Consider the following 6,913-nt stretch of genomic DNA (forward strand, 5'->3'; position numbering starts at 1 on the left):
TCAATACTGAGGGTGCTTTCACAGTCATTCATGAATATGCTGTAAGGGCAAATACAGACTAGAAGTAAGAAAGAAAATAAAAAGGCCTAATTCTCTGTTAAATAATAGGGATGAGATTTCCTCTCTTCCCTTTTATTAGAACATTTAATATAGAAAACTTGTAATTGCAAGTTCTTTTTCTGCCTGTTTCAAATGTATGTAAAAATTTTTAGAGGCTAAATAAGCCTCTTGCCAAATTTACAACCCAGGAATGTTTCCTTCAAGACCTGGGAGCCTTCTCTTTAAAATGTAATCAATTAAGGAAGATAGCACTCCCATCTCCCAGTTTCCTGGGGGGACAGGAACCTAATTTTAGGTGGCACTTGGCTTCTAGTTGCAAGCCTACCTCTGACTATAAAGATATAAGTGAAATTTTTTCTTTGGATAAAGGCAATTAATAAACAGGGCTAGTCCATTTACAAGGTGAGTTTAGTATGAAGTATGTATGACACACCCCACCTGTCTGTCAGTTTGTTGTACTGTGGGTTATTAATTATCATTAATATCACACACAAGTAAAATTTTGCTGAAGATCATTCAAAAGTGGTCACAGTAGTACATTGACAGAGCAGTGCCAGAGGCTCAGGTCAGATTCAGAAGAGGACAGGGAATGAGATCATTACTGATGTCACATGGATCATGGCTGAAAGCAGAGAATACCAGAAAGATTTTTACCTGTGTTTTATTGATTGTGCAAAGCCATTCAACTGTGTGGATCATAACAATTATGGATAACATTGCAAAGAAAGGGAGTTCCAGAACACTTAGGTTGTGCTCATGAGGAACCTGTACATGATCGGGAGGCAGTCATTCGAACACAACAAGGGGATACTGCATGGTTTAAAGTCAGGAAGGGTGTGTGTCGGGGTTGTATCCTTTCACCATACTTACTCAATCTGTATGCTGAGCAAATAACCCAAGAAACTGGGCTATATGAAGAAGAACATGGCATCAGTACTGGAGGAAGACTCATTAACAACCTATGATATGCAGATGGTACAACCTTGCTTGGTGAAAGTGAAGAGGACTTCAAGCACTTAGTGATGAAAATCAAAGACTCCAGCCTTCAGTCTGGATTACAACTCAACATGAAACAAAAATCCTCAAAATTGGACCAATAAGCAACATCATGATAAATGGAGAAAAGGTAGAAGCTGCCAAGGATTTCATTTTACTTGGATCCACAGTCAGCACCCATGGAAGCAGTAGTCAAGAAATTAAATGACATTGCCTTGGGCAGCTCTGCAAAAAAGTCTCTTTAAAGTGTTAAAAAGCGAGGACTAAGGTGTGCCTGACCCAAGCCATGGTGTTTTCAATTGCCTCATATGCATGCGAAAGCTAGACAATGAATTAAAAACAAAAACAAAAACCGAACACCTTGTGTGGAGTCAACTCTGACTCATAGCAACCCTATAGGACAGAGTAGAACTGCCCCATAGGGTTTCCAGGGAGTGCCTGATGGATTTGAACTGCCGACCTTTTGGTTAGCAGCCGTAGCTCTTAACCACTAGGCCAGCAGGGTTTCCTGGACAATAAATAAGGAAGACCAAAGAAGAATTGATGCCTTTGAATTATGATGCTGTCAGAGAATACTGAATATACCATGGACTGCCAGAAAAACAAACAAATTTGTCTTGGAAGAAGGACATCCAAAATGCTCATTGGAAGTGAGGATGGGGAGACTTTGTCTCACATACTCTCTTAGTCATCTAGTGCCTGCTCTAACAGAAATACCACAAGTGGATGGCTTTAACAAAGAGAAATTTATTTTCTCACAGTCGAGTATGCCAGAAGTCCAAATTCAGGGCGTCAGCTCCAGGGAAAGGCTTTCTCTCTCCGTTGGCTGTGGAGGAAGGTCCTTGTCATCAGCCTTTCCGTGGACTAGGAGCTTCTATGCTCAGTAACCCCAGGTCCAAAGGACTCGCTCTGCTGCCGGTACTCCTTTCTTGGTGGTAGGAGGTCCCCAACTCCCTGCTTACTTCCTCTTTTGTAAGATAAAAGGTGGTGCAGGCCACACCCCAGGGAAATTCCCTTTATATTGGATCAGAGATGTGACTTGAGCAAGGGTGTTACATCCCACCCTAATCCTCTTTAACCACAGGCAGAAATTATGATTTATAACACAAAGGAAAATCACAAAATGGAGGACAACCACACAATACTGGGAATCATGGCCTAACCAAGTTGACACATTTTGAGGGGACACAATTCATTCTATGACACATACTTTGGACATGTTATCAGGAGTGACCAGTCCCTGGAGAAGGACATCACGCTTGCTGAACTACAGGGTCAGTGAAAAAGAGAAACCCTCAACAAGATGGATTGACATGATGGCTGCAACAGTGGGTTTAAGCATAACAACTATCATGAGGATGGCACAGGACCAGGCAGTGTTCGTTCTGTTGTACATAGGGTCACTATGAGTCAGAATGGACTCGATGGCACCTAACTGCAACAGTGTATGACATGATACTGGCAGGTCTTCTTAACTGAGAACTAAACAATTATTTTGAGAACATGTATGATACTGGTTGCATCTTCTTGGCTATATAAAAAGATAAAATACTGGTCTGCATTCTCTTGAATGAATTGCCTGTATGCACATCACATTCTGGTTTAATGATTATTCAGTAGTAAGATTGTTTCTACTTTTGTGGAGAGTTCGGGTTGGCAGGAGATAACCATTTTTAACTGTGCCTACCCAGCAGTGCACAAATGGGGAAAAATATGAATTGCCCAACAGTCATGTTCCCTACTGAAATCAAACAAGATGAAGACACTGTAAAAAGTGTCCTTTCTGCGATGTTTTTAGTACTACCTTTTTTGTATTTTTATGCAAAAAAAAAAAAAAAAAAAACTTTAAAATGGCTTCCAAATCTAGTTTAGAAGTTCTGTCAAATGTTCCTAAGTGCAAGAAGGCTGTGATGTGCCTTATGGAGAAGATACATATGTGTTAGATAAGCTTTGTTCAGGCATGAGTTACAGTGCTGTTGGTCACGAGTTTACTGTTCATGAACTGACAAACTATAGTCAATAAGATGTCTTAAACAGAAACACATAAACAAGATTGTGTATTGATCGGTTAAGAAAAATATGACCGGAGGCTCACAGAAACCTGGTCCTGTATTTCCCATAGACTGATGTTCCGTATTTGCTATATTATTGTTCACATTGACATTATAAACCCAGTGCCATCCAGTCGATTCCGACTCATAGCAACCCTACAGGACAAAGGAGAACTTATAGAACATAAATGTTGCAAATAACGAGGATATAGACTTATCTGATAGGGGTTTAAGTATCCAGAATACATAAAGAATTTCTATAATGCAACAACAAAAAGTCAAACAACCTACTTAAAAAAATAGGTAAAGGACTTGAATAGACATTTCTTCAAAGAAGATAAACAAATGGCCAATATCATTAGCCATTAGGGAAATGCAAATCAAAACCACAATGAGATACCACTTCATACCCACTTGTATGGCTGTTACCAAAAAATGGAAAAAAATATGTGTTGGAGAGAAAGTAGAGAAATTGGAACCCTTGTGCATTGTTGGTGGAAGTATAGTGTAGCTACTGTGGAAAACAGTTCCTCACAAATGACCCAACAATTCCACTCCTACAGATAGACTCAAAAGAATTGGAAGCAGGAGTTCAAGCAGATACTTTTATACCAGCGTTCACAACATTATTCACAGTAATGAAAACGTGGAAACAATGTAAGTGTTCATTAACAAATGAATGGATAAGCAAGATGTATATGCACACAATAGAATATTATTTAGCCATAAAAAGGAATGAAGTTCTAATACATCCACAGCATGGATAAACCTTGAAACCATTATGCTAAGTGAAATAAACCAGACACCAAAGGACAAATATTATATGATTCCATTTATATGAAATATTTAGAATAGGTAAATTCACAGAGATAGGAAGTAGATTAGAAGCTACCAGGAACTGAGGGGAGTGGGGAGTTACTGCTTAATCGGTACAGAGTTTTTTAATTTGGGGTTATAAAAAACTTTTGAAGATAGTGGTGATGATTGTATGTAACATTGTGAATGTAGTGCCACTGAATTGTAAAAATAGTTAAAATGGCAAGTTTTATGTTGTATTTTACCACAGTAACATCCCAATCAACCAATAAAAAAGAGAAAAAAGAAAAAACCTCCCACTGAGAAAAGAGAAGAATGAGAAACACATGGTGCTGATCCTTAAAATATTTAGTAAGACCTCTTGCTCTGGCAGTGGAGTAAGGTCCTTGATAGGACCCTAATTCGGCTTTCTAAGGGAAGTTCCCTTGTCCTTGGTGCTCTGTAGTACTTGGCTTTGCTCTTTGGGAGATATTCCTTGTCCATTATCCTTTGTGTCTACATCTGAAGTAGGTGTTGGAGAGAGTGTCCTTACTGGAGGCTTCACAGCATTCTCACTTGCTTCCTGTTGGTCGTTGATGCAGATTTGGGCTTCCAGGGCTAGAGTATGTCAGGCTTGTGGTGGTTTTTTTTTAACTAATAGAGTTTCGCCCAAAACATGGGCTTCCATTCTGTTTGTCTCTAGTCATTTCTTTGTGAAAATACTTATTTGGTCATAGATGTTAAACCTGCAGACTTGTCAATTTACTTATTACTTTGCTCAGATCATCTGGCTGTTGACTCTACTTCACTTTAATGATGAATGTTTTTAGGCCACCTGAAAGAGTACTTTTGGGTAGAAAGGAAACACTCTTAATTTGATCTTTGATGCCAGGCTGGCTGTTATTGTGTAGCTTAGAACTTTTAAAGGGGGTTCCTGGAATACATTTTTTTGTTGTTATTGATGGAGAAGCACTTAGCTTTTCCATTCCTTCAAGGCCTTGTACGATTGGACTATTCATTTGTTTATAATGCAGGCTGTAGTCATAGAGAACCTCTTTAAGTAGGGCTATATTCCCCTTTTTTGTCTGCTTGTAAACTGAGAAATTCTTGCCTAAATCCATTTATATCTTGTAGGCCCAAGCTTAAAGTAACAAAGGACAGCCAATACCTTACAATATTATAACTTTTTCTGACAGCTTCTGCTAGAGCTACAGGCTTGGTAAGCACTTGGTCTCCCTTTTTGTCACAGCACAGCAAGGATCACAACCTATAAAATTAATTTTTTTCCTGCTTGCCCTTCTACCTCTAAGTTAATATCATCTGTTTTGGGTTTCTCTTATAGCCCACACTATAGTGATAACAATATTTGTAACATTTAACATAAAGGGTAAGTTGTAAGAAAGAGACTTTAAACTACAATGGCTCAAACACGATTTAACTGTTTTTCTTAAAGGACAGGTGAAAGGTAGGTAGGTGACCTAGGGTGGTTAAATAGCTCTGTTTCCATTAAATTCTCCAAGAACACCAGAAAAAAGAAGTCTTTTTCATGAATTTTAAAGATTCTGGCCCAATATGCAACAGAGATGTTTATTTTTAAAGACAATGAAATACTGAGTATGACTGTTTCGTATGTACTTAAACATCCACACCTACATACACACAGAAAGCTCTTCTCTCTCTCTCATATACACAACAGACGTAAGTGAAAGTTCTTTGAGTTCTGGCCATGATGGAGTTACTACATTTTCTCTCCAGTTGTAAATAACTAGAAAACTGGACAAAATATATGCAACAGTTACTGTTTTCAGACAGTGGACAAAAGGCAGGACAGGGCAGAGATTAGATTATTCCTGAGAAAAGGGAAAACAAATGAGGTGAGAACTATGATCACCCTGGCTTTCTGCCTGGATGCATTTTCTGTTCTGTGGTGCAAGGTGGGAAAAGCCAAGCAGAACAGGTGAGCTTGTTTGCTTGAGACAAAGACTGAGATAGCTAGAATTCGTGGGGCAGAGTACTGAACAGGAGGGACCTCTTCAGAGAAAGAGCTCCATAAATCTTCATGTGGTCCCCTCAAGTCCTTTGTAGAATACTAAACTATGCATGCATAGATGAAGCTCCACAAGGGCAGGCAGGGAACTATTAAAAAACCCTGTTGCTGTTGAGTCTTTTCTGACTCATAGTGACCCTATAGGACGGAGAAGAACTGTCCCACAGGGTTTCCAAGGAGCGCCTGGTGGATTTGAACTGCTGACCTTTTGGTTAGCAGCCATAGCTCTTCACTACTATGCCACCAGGGTTTCCAGAGAACTATTACCAAAAAACCAAAACCAAACCCAGTGCCATCGAGTCGATTCTGACTCATAGTGACCCTATAGGACACAGTAGAACTACCCCATAGAGTTTCCAAGGAGCGCCTGGCAGATTCGAACTGCCAACCCTTTGGTTAGCAGCTGTAGCACTTAACCACTACGCCACCAGGGTTTCCAGGGAACTATTAGGAAGCCGTATATCAGAACAATTCCCAGAGCTCATACAGCATTTAAAGATGTTTGAGTTCTGACTAAGCAGAGTGGAGAGACTCTGTTGAACATCTGGAGAATTCAGTAAGATTAGTTAAATTGATAAACTCTTAGCTAGGTCAATCAGGAGAAAAATTACCAACATTAGGAAAGCAGTGAACATTGCTATAGATGCTATAGACGTTAGTAGAATAATCAGAATAACCTCATGCCAATAAATTGAACACTTTAGACGAAATGGACAAATTGCTTGTAGACACAACTTACAAAGACTGCCAAGAAGTAGAAAACCTCAATATCTTAAAACAATTTGGAAAATTGAATTGATAATTTAAAACCTTCCCACATAGAAAACTCTAGACCCACATGGCTTCATTGATTTATTGAAATTTAAGGGATAGATAATCCCAGTCTTACACAAGCTCATTTTATGAGGCCATTGTTACCTTGATTCCAAAACCTAACAAATATATTACAAGAAAACAGCAGACC

General features: G+C 39.1%; 1 protein-coding gene across 10 annotated transcripts in view; it reads left to right on the top strand.

The window, feature by feature from the left end:
* Positions 1-6,913, top strand: part of KANSL1L (KAT8 regulatory NSL complex subunit 1 like) — a 125,343-nt gene that overhangs the window by 26,804 nt on the left and 91,626 nt on the right. The window lies entirely within an intron of this gene.

Source organism: Loxodonta africana, chromosome 6 (genome assembly GCF_030014295.1).
Source record: "Loxodonta africana isolate mLoxAfr1 chromosome 6, mLoxAfr1.hap2, whole genome shotgun sequence".
NCBI lineage: Eukaryota > Metazoa > Chordata > Mammalia > Proboscidea > Elephantidae > Loxodonta > Loxodonta africana.